This window comes from Panulirus ornatus, chromosome 41 (genome assembly GCF_036320965.1).
Source record: "Panulirus ornatus isolate Po-2019 chromosome 41, ASM3632096v1, whole genome shotgun sequence".
NCBI lineage: Eukaryota > Metazoa > Arthropoda > Malacostraca > Decapoda > Palinuridae > Panulirus > Panulirus ornatus.
The window spans coordinates 1,250,001-1,266,022 of NC_092264.1; positions in this window are offsets into that span (position 1 = coordinate 1,250,001).

Here is a 16,022-nt window from a genome sequence, read left to right on the forward strand (position 1 = left end):
ACTTTACCAATTTACAGTAAAAAAAAAGAGAATACGATGACTTTACCAATTTACAGTAAAAAAAAAAGAGAATACGATGACTTTACCAATTTACAGTAAAAAAAGGAGAGAAGTACGAGTTATCTAATGGTTTATGATGATAAACGTATTGAGTGTAAATTCAGGAAGGGTTAAAAGCGATTTGGATCTACGAATACAAAGGATAAAAAAAAAAAGGTCTGTTCTTGAAATGGTCACTGCAGCTTCAACCAGTGTCCAAAGGGTGGGCGGGTGGGTGGGTGGGTGGGTGTGGGGTGGGTGGAGGCTGGCCAAGGCGGTAGAGTGTCAGGAGGAGGAGGAGGAGGAGGAAGAGGAGGGGAGGCCCAAGTCACCACCCAACCCCCCCCTGGACACCATCCAACTGGCTCACCTAACGTATGGTCTCCAACTAATTGACCGTCTTATCTGCCCGCTGGTCCAGCTCAGGTCGGCCAAGAGAGAGCCACAGCCGTACCCGCAACACAGGCTGGCTAACACCAACGCCGTACCTGCAACATAGACTGGCCAACACCGTCGCCGTACCCGCAACACAGGCTGGGCTAAATACCGCCTTACCCGCTACACAGGCTAGCCAATACCACCGCCGTACTCGCAACACAGGCTGGGCTAAATACCGCCTTACCCGCAACACAGGCTAGCCAATACCACCGCCGTACTCGCAACACAGGCTGGGCTAAATACCGCCTTACCCGCAACACAGGCTAACCAATACCACCGCCGTACTCGCAACACAGACTGGGCCAATACCGCCTTACCCGCAACACAGGCAAGCCAATACCACCGCCGTACTCGCAACACAGGCTGGGCCAATACCGCCTTACCCGCAACACAGGCTAGCCAATACCACCGCACTCGTAAGACAGACTGGCCAACGATACCATCCTCCCCGCAACACAGGCTAGCCAACATCACCCGTACCCGCAACACAGGCTGGCCAACACCACCACCGTGCCCGCAACACAGGCTAGCCGAAAAACCACTGTACCCACAACACAGGCCGAACCCGCTTGTGAACTGACTCGAAACTTAGCTACAACCCAGAACGGAGAGGGTCCCTCGTTTTCATATATATTTTCTCTACGTTTTCTTTTAAGCCAAGCTACTGTGTACGGGTGTTGAGCACGACCATTTTCCCGTGAGCACAATCGGGCTAATCATTTCCAAAAACACACAAGAGGTAAAATTTTACATTCGTATCCAAATCGCCGCAAAATATAAACTTACTTTGATCAATGCCCAAAACAGTAATATGTTTTAACAGGTTCCCACTTGAATCCTTTTATTCTGAAGGTTAAATTATCTTTATCTACGTTAAATGTAACCTCATTTATCAAAAACAGAAAAATAGTAAGAATTCGAATAGCATCAAGCAACGAAACGTGTCACAGTCCAGTTATGCTTTCTCTAACCAATTTCTCCCACCTATTCCCATATACTCCAATTTCTCCCACCTATTCCCATATATTCCAATTTCTCCCACCTATTCCCATATACTCCAATTTCTCCCACCTATTCCCATATATTCCAATTTCTCCCACCTATTCCCATATACTCCAATTTCTCCCACCTATTCCCATATACTCCAATTTCTCCCACCTATTCCCATATACTCCATTTTCTCCCACCTATTCCCATATACTCCAATTTCTCCCACCTATTCCCATATACTCCAATTTCTCCCACCTATTCCCATATACTCCAATTTCTCCCACCTATTCCCATATACTCCAATTTCTCCCACCTATTCCCATATACTCCAATTTCTCCCACCTATTCCCATATATTCCAATTTCTCCCACCTATTCCCATATACTCCAATTTCTCCCACCTATTTCCATATACACCAATCAGACTCACGGACATGAAATGTTGCAAAACGCGCCAGAGTCATCACTTACGTACGTGTATTCAACCATAAGACAAAGGTATGATTACGAATAAAATTACACTAGTTAACGTAGGAATGTGTAGAGCTTCCGGCATGTCAGGAATATTGCAGATGGAAACACACACACACACACATAATAAAATGGATATCAAAGACCCATACGCAAAAATAAACTAATTCTTACAACAGGACCTTCGAAGTTCAAAATCACACAAAAGCCCGCCGAAGAGATTTGCGGAAGCTGGAATGTTTTTCACAGCCACTCGTGTGTGTGTGTGTGTGTGTGTGTGTGTGTGTGTGTGTGTAAGTAGGGAGTTCTACCCTCGTATTGCCCAGTGTTTTAACCTTGTATAAATGTACCAGGCCTTTACTCCTTTTGAGTGTGAGCACACACACACACACACATATACACACACATATACACACACACACACACACAAAAACCAGCCTAAGCCAGCTACCCATTTATTAACCAGCCCTAAAGGGAGGATGAACACATGGGCTGGGTGAAGGCCGACTTCTATGCCTGAGATTCGAACCTGTGTGTGTGTGTGTGTGTGTGTGTGTGTGTGTGTGTGTGTATTGGGGAGGAGAGGGTCTGGTGAAGCATCTTGGAAATACAGCTGGACACCTGTCTTACAGGTTGTCTGGGTCGTTAGCTATAAACATCGTGCCTTTAGGTTTACGAAGGAAAGAATCCGTGCTTTTAGGGTTTAGGAAGGAAGGAATCCTTGCTTTTAGGTTTAGGGAAAGAATCCAAGCCTTTAGGTTTAAGGAAAGAGGAATCCGTGCCTTTAGGCTCTTATCATAAGGAAGAATCTCCGCCTTTTAGTCTTTGGGAGAGCAAATTTATGTCTTTGAAAAAGACAGAGAAAAAAACATGCCTTTAGGATTTGGAAAGAAAAACATATTACGCTCCGGATCTTTGAATCTGCGCGCGTATACATTTCTCTTTCGTTTGTCAAAATGAAAATCACAAGAGAAAAAAAAAACAAACAGAGCGACCAACTCGCTGGTGTGAACTCGAACGTAATAAAAAAAAGAAAAAAAAAAACCTTTTACCGCTATGCTATAAAGACTTTTATCTATCGAATTTCCCCGAATCAAACCGAAGGAGATTCAGTAGAGTGAATCAATAAAGCAGTATCGCCAACCTCTTGCTGCCCGCACACCATCAATAGTTTCTCTGGGGACGCAGGAGAGAGAGAGAGAGAGAGAGAGAGAGAGAGAGAGAGAGAGAGAGAGAGAGAGAGAGAGAGAGAGAGAGAGAGAGAGAGAGACTTCCCCATAAAATAAATGATGGATCAATGCAGGGTAAATAATTTACCATGAACATATCAAAAAGTACCAAAGTTCCATGGGGGGTGAGGGTTTAGGGTGAATCAATAAAACCTCTGTGTTCATATATATCAATGAACTATCTATCTATCTATCTATCTATCTATCTATCTATCTATCTATCTAGTAATAAAATACCTCGGGTTATCTAACGGTATCAAGTGTTCCGTTTTCATTGCGGTCTTCGAAACATGAAGTAAAGCCTACGATCACCTGAATAATACATCAATAAATAGATAAAAAAAATATTCATTCACGTATTTGTATTTGTCTACAGACACCTTGCTAAATTTCTGGGTGATATCCTGAAACGCGGGAGAATTTCAGACACACTGAATTATTAGGAAGGAAAAAATTACTACTGTGTTGTGCAAAAGGGTATTACTTTATTTTCCTTATTGAATTTCGACAATCCCCCAACACATCTCTTGCCTGGTCTATACCCAAGACAGCGTGAGTGTGTTCAACACGTAAGGTTTTCTAATAATGTCCGACACTGTAAATACTGAGGTAACATAACAAAAGTCGTGCTCCCGGCACTGCGGTCCTACGTCAAGTCTTGCCAATCAATCCATATATATATATATATATATATATATATATATATATATATATATATATATTTTTTTTTTTTTTCCAAAAGAGGGAACAGAGAAGGGGCCCAGGTGAGGATATTCCCTCAAGGGCCCAGTCCTCTGTTCTCAACGCTACCTCGCTAATGCGGGAAATGGCGAATAGTATGAAAGAAAAGAAGAAGATATATTCCTATGAGTCCACGGGGAAAATGAAACACGAAAAGTTCCCAAGTGCACTTTCGTGTAATAATCACATCATCAGGGGAGACACAAGAGAGAAATATAACAGTCAGTTGATATACATCGAAGAGACGAAGCTAGGACGCCATTTGGTAAACATCACGATCATATATATATATATATATATATATATATATATATATATATATATATATATATATATATATATATATATATATATATCGAGGGGTTAGAAGGGAGAAATAAAGGGGTTAAATACAAGAAAGTTAAGCCGGGGAACAACATAACAGTTGGGTAGCTGCAGAATGGAAAGGAAACGTGAGAGACCAAACTTATCGTACGGCAGCTATGTGTTTACCGCAGACACAAGGAGCCGGAGGGGTTAAGTTGGCCTACTGAATCACCACGTCTCGAATGAAATGAGGTAATTAGTACAACACCTTCGCCACTTACGAACACTAATATTGTACCTACCAAGAGGCCAATGGCCACAAAGGCATATTTTTCAGTATAAAACCTTTTTGTCTTCCAGCTTAGGGAGAGAGAAGCGATTCTCCTTTATCACGCGACATATTTCATGTACGTAGACTATTCAGCACATTCAAACGTCCATGCTTCTGTATCCACCGGGGTAAAACAGCTACTAATATATAAAAGCGCAAAACAAAAACAAACAAAAAAAGGCAAACTCCAACGACTGTGCGAGTTACCCCATAAATGTATAAGATAAAAAAAGACTAGAAAACTTGGAGTGAGGTTGCTCGTGTTTTGGGGCATTATTAGGGTAAATTTACGAGTGCATATATCCTAGGATCTCGCCAGCCATACTGCACACTTAATTCTGCGGAGGCGTGGGGGAAACTTCCTCCTCGAATTAGCTCTTAATACATTACGACACAAATGGTTACGGGATTCCACCGAGGACAATGCAAGGAAGGCAATTTAATACCGACGTCTCCAAACGGCGCGCCATTATGAACAACATGATGCTAAATACTTTCGTGGAGGCAGGGTATTTATGCGTAGTTAATCGCGTTCACACACGTATCACTAACGAATGCGTGACGTCGGGAAAGTATCAAATGCGCCGATGCGTCTGTGTGGCTGTTGGGCGACTCGAGCGTGGGCCGTTGTGATATCTGTTTCTCTCCTCACATCGCTAAGCTTTAGGAACTCTTTGCTTCTTGTGTCTTTCCCAACGACGATAACATACTGCTTCTTTAAAAAGACAATACCATTACCATTCTCTTGGTCTAAGATTATTTTTCGTCTCTTCTCCCTGTTCCTCTATTTCTTAAACTGTATTCTTTCAACTGGGCCTTCTCTCAATAAGGACTGCTGCGTCGCATGACTATTCGGTGGCCGATGGCAGCTCTAAGGGTGGGCCGCTTTGATAACTTTCCTTCCCTACACCTCGAAGCACTGGAACTCTCTATACCCTCTCATGTCCCTTCCAATAACTATGACCTGGCATATTCTAAAAAAAAAAAAAAAAAAAAAAAAAAAAAAAAAAAAAGGTATTCCACTTCCTCCAAAGCTCGTAAATACCTTTCCTTGTCTCTTCCCTTTCATTAACCTCCATATTTCAATCAAGGCCCGACCCTGTCGTGGATCTTTGTCCATAAGTGGAACATCCAACGTTAAAAATAAAAGAGCCTTCGACATTATATATATATATATATATATATATATTGGAAAGGATCACAATTTTGCGCGTGATCAAGATATTCCTATGAGTCCATGGGGAAAACGAAACACGGTAAGTTCCCAAGTGCACTTTCGTGTAATAATCACATCATCAGGGGAGACACAATAGAGAAATATAACAGTCAGTTGATAAACATCGAAGAGACGAAGCTAGGACGCCATTTGGTAAACATGTATATATATATATATATATATATATATATATATATATATATATATATATATATATATATATATATATATTACCATGAGCGAAGACAATCCCATTTCACACCTAAAACGGCCGCGTCTCCGAACAATCCAACAGTCTACAGGGGCCACTGACCCACAACGGCCAAATCTCCATTGAAACCAACTACACATAAAGACCTAGTGATTATAACTGACACCCTTATATAACACTGTCCTGTCCACAGCGACAACCTCTCCATACCCACCACCCAATCTACTGCGGTCGCATACGTACTTGCGACCACCTACTTAAAATGACCACCCGTCGAAACCACCTACCCTGCGTATACAGAGGTCCCCCGCGTACAGTGATCACCCATTTAAACTAAGGACGTATATACCTATCCCGCCCACTAAGGTGATGCGGGTACCAGCATCAAAAATAAAAAAAGGTTTGGTCCAAGGCGACCACTTCGCTATAGCGGCACACCGGCCTTAGGCGATGTACCAACTTACAGCGGCCCCTTCTTACATGCATCTACCTGTGTATATCAGACACCTACTTGCAGCGGCCACCTTTCTATACCGTGTACGACAAGAGGACTGGGAGGGTAAGAGGAGTACAAATACGAGAGGAATGGGAGGGTTAAAAAGCGTACAAAGAGGACGATTGGGAGGGTAAGAAGCGTACAAAGAGGATGATTAGGAGGGTTAAGAAGCGTACAAAGAGGATGATTAGGAGGGTAAGAAGCGTACAAAGAGGATGATTAGGAGGGCTAAGAAGCGTACAAAGAGGACGATTGGGAGGGTTAAGAAGCGTACAAAGAGGATGATTAGTAGGGTTAAGAAGCGTACAACGAGGAGGACTGGGAGGGTTAAGAAGCGTACAAAGAGGATGATTAGGAGGGTCAAGAAGCGTACAAAGAGGATGATTAGGGGGTCAAGAGGCGTACAAAGAGGATGATTAGTAGGGTTAAGAAGCGTACAAAGAGGATGATTAGTAGGGTTAAGAAGCGTACAACGAGGAGGACTGGGAGGGTTAAGAAGCGTACAAAGAGGATGATTAGGAGGGTAAGAAGCGTACAAAGAGGATGATTAGGAGGGCTAAGAAGCGTACAAAGAGGACGATTGGGAGGGTTAAGAAGCGTACAAAGAGGATGATTAGTAGGGTTAAGAAGCGTACAAAGAGGATGATTAGGAGGGTTAAGAAGCGTACAAAGAGGATGATTAGGAGGGTTAAGAAGCGTACAAAGAGGATGATTAGTAGGGTTAAGAAGCGTACAACGAGGAGGACTGGGAGGGTTAAGAAGCGTACAAAGAGGATGATTAGGAGGGCTAAGAAGCGTACAAAGAGGATGATTAGGAGGGTTAAGAAGCGTACAAAGAGGATGATTAGGAGGGTTAAGAAGCGTACAAAGAGGATGATTAGTAGGGTTAAGAAGCGTACAAAGAGGATGATTAGGAGGGCTAAGAAGCGTACAAAGAGGATGATTAGGAGGGTTAAGAAGCGTACAAAGAGGATGATTAGGGGGTCAAGAAGCGTACAAAGAGGATTATACGGAGAGTTAAGAAGCGTACAAAGAGGATGATTAGGGGGCTAAGAAGCGTACAAAGAGGATGATTAGACGGGTTAAGAAGCGTACAAAGAGGATGATTAGGAGGGTTAAGAAGCGTACAAAGAGGATGATTAGTAGGGTCAAGAAGCGTACAAAGAGGATGATTAGGAGGGTTAAGAAGCGTACAAAGAGGATGATTAGGAGGTGTTAAGAAGCGTACAAAACAAGAGGACGATTGGGAGGCTAAGAGGCGTCCAAAAGGCCTGCTGCTCCTGGTGGTGCTGCTAGAGACAAGCTTTACCAAAAGTTCCGAGAGCTGTACTACACCAATGAAGACGCTCATCAAACGTGAGGTATATATATATATATATATATATATATATATATATATATATATATATATATATATATATATATATATATATATATTATCCCTGGGGATAGGGGAGAAAGAATACTTCCCACGTATTCCCTGCGTGTCGTAGAAGGCGACTAAAAGGGGAGGGAGCGGGGGGCTGGAAATCCTCCCCTCTCGTTTTTTTTTAATTTTCCAAAAGAAGGAACAGAGAATTGGGCCAGGTGAGGATATTCCCTCAAAGGCCCAGTCCTCTGTACTTAACGCTACCTCGCTAATGCGGGAAATGGCGAATAGTTTGAAAGAAAAGAATATATATATATATATATATATATATATATATATATATATATATATATATATATATATATATATATATATAAACTTCCCGAGCAAAACTGTTCTCTTGAAAAACCTGCGAAATCTGGATTGAATAGACCCAGGAAGGGGGAGGATGATTCTGGCCAAAGGAAGCCTTGCTTGGGGGAGGATCAGCCCCCGGTGACAGACGTAAGTCTTGCGAGGTGTAGCTCGCCTCGGGCATGCTTGAGGGACGGTCGGCTACTGAGGGAGGGCCGGAGTCTTCGCCTCTACGGAGAGACAAGACGCGCAATCTCCACCAATCTCATTAATCCCAGGGTTGCACGTCGCCTGCACGGGAGGGAAGGAAGGAACGGGGAGAGAGATGGAAGAGGAGGAGGCTCTTGCTCCTGGCCAGCTGTGGGACAGCTGGCGTTCTCTTCCACCAGGTGGCAAACGCGCGTGTGTCATCGTCTTCATGTTTTCGGCGCCCTGCGCAGCGGCTCCTCACACGCGAACACACGAGGTAGTCTCCGCTGCAGGTTTCGACTCCTCCCGCACCTCCCAGCTTGTGTGACCGGCGCTACCACCACCACCGCCGCCGCTGCTGCTGCTGTATACCTCACACACGGAGGGGAAACGCTCCTCACAGACGCGAATATTGCGATTTCCAACCCGCTCTTCCGGAATAAACAACGACGGAAGGGTCTCGCCACAAGCTGGGAGACCTCGAGGTATACATATTCTAAGGCAGGAGAGGCCATCATTTCTGCACTGGCTAAAAGGGGGGCGACGGGAGAGGCCAGGAGACGACTGCTGAACCACAATTTCCCCTAACGTGCAACTCTCGCAACAGCTGTTATTTTGCAAAAGGTGGAATTCTCAATCACTCGTCAATTTCCCCCTCCCCTCCCCCCAAAAGCAAGTTCTTGCAAATGCATAAAATAACAACATCCAGCACAAAGCGTGTGTGTGTGTGTGTGTGTGTGTGTGTGTGTGTGTGTGTGTGTGTGTGTGTGTGTGTAAGTGTGTGTTCTGGGGAGAGCGTTTTACGCTCGCGTTGCCCCGTCTCTTAACCTTGTATATATGTAACATGTCTTTCCTGCACTGTATGTATATATATACACATACACACGCACACATCTCAGACTACGTGCGTGTTTCTGGGTGTCAGACCGTGTGTGTGTGTGTGTGTGTGTGTGTGTGTGTGTGTAAGGTTGCTCTGCCTCACAAGTGTAGGGCAGACGCCTTATCTCCCCCCGGATATTAGAATGGTCTGCAACCAGACTTAAATGCAGTTTATAGGGGCATAAATCACCTCGATATTCCACCAAGCTGGACGAGGCTGTCCCATTAGGGCCTACAACTGTAATTGCCTGCCTTGGGAATTTCACACATCCCTTCAAAAAGAAGAAAAAAAAGGGAATGAAATGAAAAAAAAAATGGATGTACATATAACATTATCTTACCACGAAGAGCAGAGCGTCCCCATTCGGTGTCTGGTAAGTCCAAGACGCGCATTTTGGGAATGCAGCCGCGGGACCTTCTACGCTTCGGTCTGGTGACGTGGAGAGAGGGAGGCATTGTGACCATACTACACATGTAGTACGGGAATCGCCAAACATTTTTTTTTGCTACTTACCTCTTCTTGGCACAGGACGATCCTCCCATACTTCACGTTGACCTACCTGGAAAAAAAAAGGGACAATGTGAACGCTTCGCTTAAAACAATTTACAAGTGTGTATTTTGTGTACATTTTCAGCCACTGGATATAGCTCAATCAGCAAACAGATGATAATAATAATAATAATAATAATAATAATAATAATAATAATAATAATAATGATTATCATTATTATCATTATTATTATCATTATCATTAATATCATTATTATTATTATTACTAATATTATTAACATTATTATTATTATCATTAATAGTACCATTAGTATCATTATCAATTACAATACATCCAAGATAGTATATTTGTTCCTAATCCGAGCACATAGCTACGTCTGCAAGACCTGATCTCGCGAGACTTGACCTCTGCGAGACCTAGCCTTTCACAGTCCCAATACGAGAGAGGTGGGGGAGTTCGAGTTTGGGGAGGCTACCGAAGGAGGGAACCACCGCACCTCCTCCCTTCCATAACAAACTTTGAACACTGAGGCATCAACATGAGCTGGACACAGGGACGTCCGTCCCGACAACTCCCCCTTCAGGAGTTCTCACAATTTCCAAGGGTTTTGAGACGGTCTTCATTCACAGGTTGGGTCGGGTTGGCTGGGCTGGCGGGTGTCGAACACCCCCCCCACCGCACTTGAACCCTCGACCTCATTGGAATCACATACCAAACCTCGTCCAGCCCACGATGTTTTTCTGCGTCCCTGAACCCATGCCAAATCATTTGCATGTTTCAAGTTTCGGCGAGGAGGAGGAGGAGGAGGTTAAGAAGGAGATGGGATCGTATCCCTTCAAGAATTCTGAGGATATGGCAACTGGATACCGGATGACTGAAGACTTTATTTCTCATCGCCTCCCTCTCCCCACTAAGTCTGACGTGGGGGAGGGCGAGGGGGGAGGGGGTTTCAGACTTGGGGTCTGACAGGATCAGACGTAGTTGGATTTCCCAGGCAGGATGCGACCCAGGAAAGTCTACGTCAGCGATACGGCTTAAATACGACACTGACGCATATCCTCGTTATTGCCAGTCGCTTGAAATATCAGTACATAGACGTTTCATCATCAGGTATATATATATATATATATATATATATATATATATATATATATATATATATATATATATATATATATATACAGAACCTTCACTTCACCGCGAAGAGGTATATATATAACAATCACTACTGGAATGAGAAAATGAAAAAGAGGAGTACTTTCGTCTATTACATCCTCAAACAGAGTCATCCTCTGTCTGAGATTGTAATAAACGAAAGTACTCACGATTTTTATTTTCTCATCTCATGTACACTCGCTACTTGAGTACGTTGTGCGTGTGTGTGTGTGTGTGTGTGTGTGTGTGTGTGTGTTCTACTGCATCATACATAACACTGATCACTACAACAGTCAATACACACATCATCTTTACACCCAAAGACTGGACTCTAACCTGGCCTTCACGGCAGAGTTGAGCTACACTTAAAATCTACCTTCGCCCTACCTTTGGCCAGTGCTCTACTTATCTACGTCTACCGTCTATTCCTTTGACCCTCCGGTCTCCGTCTGTAAAACCATTATGAGATCTACGAAACTACAAGTGTCCTCCAGCTGATAACCACGTCACAGACCATCAGGACTTCTGTTATCTGGTCTTCCCATGTACTGTTCTCCAGCTGATAACCACGTCGCAGACCATCAGGCCTTGCGTTATCTGTCCTTCCTATGTACTGTCCTCCAGCAGATAACCTCGTCATAGACCATCAGGTCTTGTGTGTTATCTGGCCTTCCCATGTACTGTCCTCCAGCTGATAACCTCGTCATAGGCCATCAGGTCTTCAGTGATCTGGCCTTCCCATGTCCTCTACTGTCGGTCCCCAGCCTCGTCAACCACCGCCAGCCACAAAAACCACCACCACACGAACGCCTCCTTGCTACACGTGCATGGACGAGACACCGTTCCTTTAGCAGACGTAGAAAACGGGAGACTAAGAAGACTCGAGAGGCCATATTTGAAACCTCTTCAGCGGGACGGTACATCCCCCCCTGACTATGATGACCTGACCTTTGACCTGACCCCTTAATAAAGGCCAAATCAGAGGTCACGCTCCCAACCTGCGTCTTTTTCCCTCTCCAGTAACCTCCCCCAGAAGCAAGTTTCCTCTCCCCAGGGGTCAAGCCTCCCCTCCCCCCCATTACTATTCGCCCCGGCCAGCCAGCCTCCTCCTCTCCTACCTCCCTCCTTCGCTTTCAACCATCTTTTCATCTCTAATGTGACTCAACGTCCACTTCCCCCCCAGCCCCACATCCAAACCCCAACCACCCAAGGAATCGTCTCTCTTCTCCCCCACACAATCCCTTTCCCCCCCCAAAGCGGTGCGGAGGAGTAGGAGGAGGAGGAGGAGGAGGGCCTAATAGTTCATTTGCAGGACAATATTGTGGCCAAATTAGCCATCAGAGAGTTGGCTAGCCAGAGGCCAGTCGGCTGGCTGGGGTCCCCCTTGCTACTGATAATTCGATGCAACTTCAAAACGTTTTCGGCTCGGCGTAAAAAAAAAAAAAGAAAAAAAAATCGCATTCCACCCAAGATCTACTCTGGTGCAACAGCCACCTCCCATTTTGAACCGGGAGTTTTTTTTTTTTTTGGGAGGAGGATAAAAAAAAATAATTTGACGGACGCAAGAGTTGATGAGCATCCGTTGGCCGACGGATTCACGAGGTCGTAGAAAAAAGGGAATTTCTATCCACGAGCCTTAGTGTGTAAGGCAGGGGCGGATGGGGTACATTGTATGCGAGGGGAAATATAGAAGAGAGAGAGAGAGAGAGAGAGAGAGAGAGAGAGAGAGAGAGAGAGAGAGAGAGAGAGAGAGAGAGAGAGAGAGAGAGAGAAAGAGGAGGGAATAAAAGCGAAATAATATACCTTAGCTACGCCATGAAGTTCGGAGGAGGGGGAAAGAAAAAAAGACGGGGGGGGAGAAAAATACTTATTTGTCATATGGTCAATCACAGAGCCAGAATGACCCTCTTTGTCGAGGTCGAAGAGCCGCAGGGTGCGGCGGCGGCGGCCGAAGCACGGCGGCTGCGGAAGAGAGGGAGGGATGGAGGGAGGGAGGAAGGAGGTGGGTCTTCCCTGCCCTCACAGAGCCCTCCGTCCGGCCAGAAAATTAAAAGATTATAGAGACTTGTGTGTGTGCGCGACATTAGCGGCGCTGGCCCAGCCCCCGGACGCCAGACTGACCAATGAATTTACCCCCCCTCCAGGCCACTTGGAAGAGAGAGAGAGAGAGAGAGAGAGAGAGAGAGAGAGAGAGAGAGAGAGAGAGAGAGAGAGGCTGGGGTGGGGTGGAGGTCTGGCTGATGGGCATGGGTGAAGAAATTGGGGAGGGGGAGAAGGGATGGGGAAAAGGGGGGGGGGGGGGGTTGTTCCTCAGGCTAACATCTTCCACTCCCCCCACCCACTTCTCTCTCTCTCTCTCTCTCTCTCTCTCTCTCTCTCTCTCTCTCTCTCTCTCTCTCTCTATCAACTCCCTTTTGGCCCCACTAATGCGATCTAATGCCTCGTGGAAAAGAGACAAAAGACTTATGAAGAGATTCTGCCACAAGACAGGGCTTAGGGCTTACGGCTAGCGCGTTGCGCTCACCGCAGGGAAACATATAACGTAGAGTTAACGGCGAGGGTAGACGTGTGGGTCACGTGTGAGTGTGTCAAGCGTTGTGTGAGAGATGGATGAACTGCGTGTTTTGCTGGATTGAATGACGGAACAGCAACCCAAGTGTGGGTGAGGGAGGGAGGGAGAGAGAGAGAGAGAGAGAGAGAGAGAGAGAGAGAGAGAGAGAGAGAGAGAGAGAGAGAGAGAGAGAGAGAGAGAGAGAGAACTACCCGAGCCAAAGGAGTGAAATTTGACAGCCACCAGTGATTGAGAGAAAAAAAAGAGGTACGTAAATACAGTTAGACAGATAGATAAATAGATAGATACAGCTAGGTATAGATAGATAGATATAGATAAATAGATAGACAGATATATAAATAAATAGATAGATAGATGGAGAGAGAGAGAGAGAGAGAGAGAGAGAGAGAGAGAGAGAGAGAGAGAGAGAGAGTGAGTGAGTGAGTGAGTGAGTGAGTGAGTGTGTGTGTGTGTGTGTGTGTGTGTGTGTGTTTCCTGACCGCATACAGTCCCATATCCTGAGTGTGAGAGTCAATCAGTTTCATCAAGGGCGCCAATATCGGGATTCGAAAAAAGCCGAGGGAAAAAAAGAGAGCGTCTATTTCCCCCTCGTACATTCAGGGGAAAACCCCGGATATTGATCACATTTAAGTGAGTGGAAAAAAAAAAAAAACACAATCCGAAAGTAATATAAATTTTATTCATTCCGGAATAAAAGACATAATACTACAGTTTTAATTATAATAATAATAATAATAATAATAATAATAATAATAATAATAATAATAAAAATAATAATAATAATAATAATAACAATAATAATAATAATAATAACGCGGGAGACAGCGACAAAGTATAATAAAAAACATAAATAACAATAATAATAATAATGACAATAATAATAATGATAATGATAATAATATTAATAATAATAATAATAATAATAATAATGATAATAATAATAATAATAATAATAATAATGATAATAATAATAATAATAATAATAATAATAATAATGATAATAATAATAATAATAAAAATAATAATACTAATACTAATAACATTATCAATAATAAAAGTGTTACCAGACTCTGCCTGCTCGAGGTGGCACGGCACGTGAAATGTCACCTCTGGCGAGGTGGCAATATTGTGAGTACATCCATCACCTCACCCCAGGTGTGCAGGATGAGGCACACGGAGTTCACCCACTCATTACCCCATCACACGGGTCAAGAAATATAAAAAAACTGATGAGGATAAACACCAGATAAAAATCACCCGATGACACAACCACCTTCGTCCTGGACTGCCTGACGTGGAGCCTCCCCTCCCGCCACACACACACACAAAAGACCAAATGGACTCGATAACCCACGGGAATTTCGTACAAATGGATCACAACGCAGATCCTAAAGAGGGTGTTTAGTTGAGCACTGTCTGATTCACACACACACACACACACACACACACACACAGATAAACCTAGAAATATGGGGAACCCAACGAGTGTAGAACTCCCTCCCAGCACTGCAGAAATAGGCAATCACACACACACACACACACACACACACGCAGCTTCCGGACAAGGGTAATGAGAACCAACCCCGATTTAATATCGGCTTCGCACCGATCGATGAAGTCAATCGCTCCTCATTATGAGTCTGCCCTGTGAGGGATGTGCGCAGTGCGCGAGACTCCCTCAAACACTTTCATATCTTACGATAATACACACACACACACACACACATATATATATATATATATATATATATATATATATATATATATATATATATATATATATATATATATATTGGAAAGGATCACAATTTTGTGCGTGATCAAGATATTCCTATGAGTCCACGGGGAAAATGAAACACGAAAAGTTCCCAAGTGCACTTTCGTGTAATAATCACATCATCAGGGGAGACACAAGAGAGAAAAATATAAGTCAGTTGATATACATCGAAGAGACGAAGCTAGGACGCCATTTGGTAAACATGTGATTGTCCATAACATGTTTTGGAATCACATGTTTACCATATATACATATTAATATTAATACATATTAATATATATATATATACATATATATATATATTTTTTTTTTTATACTTTGTCGCTGTCTCCCGCATTTGCGAGGTAGCGCAAGGAAACAGACGAAAGAAATGGCCCAACCCCCCCCCCCCCATACACATGTACATACACACGTCCACACACGCAAATATACATACCTACACAGCTTTCCATGGTTTACCCCGGACGCTTCACATGCCTTGATTCAATCCACTGACAGCACGTCAACCCCTGTATACCACATCACTCCAATTCGCTCTATTTCTTGCCCTCCTTTCACCCTCCTGCATGTTCAGGCCCCGATCACACAAAATCCTTTTCACTCCATCTTTCCACCTCCAATTTGGTCTCCCTCTTCTCCTCGTTCCCTCCACCTCCGACACATATATCCTCTTGGTCAATCTTTCCTCACTCATTCTCTCCATGTGCCCAAACCATTTCAAAACACCCTCTTCTGCTCTCTCAACCAC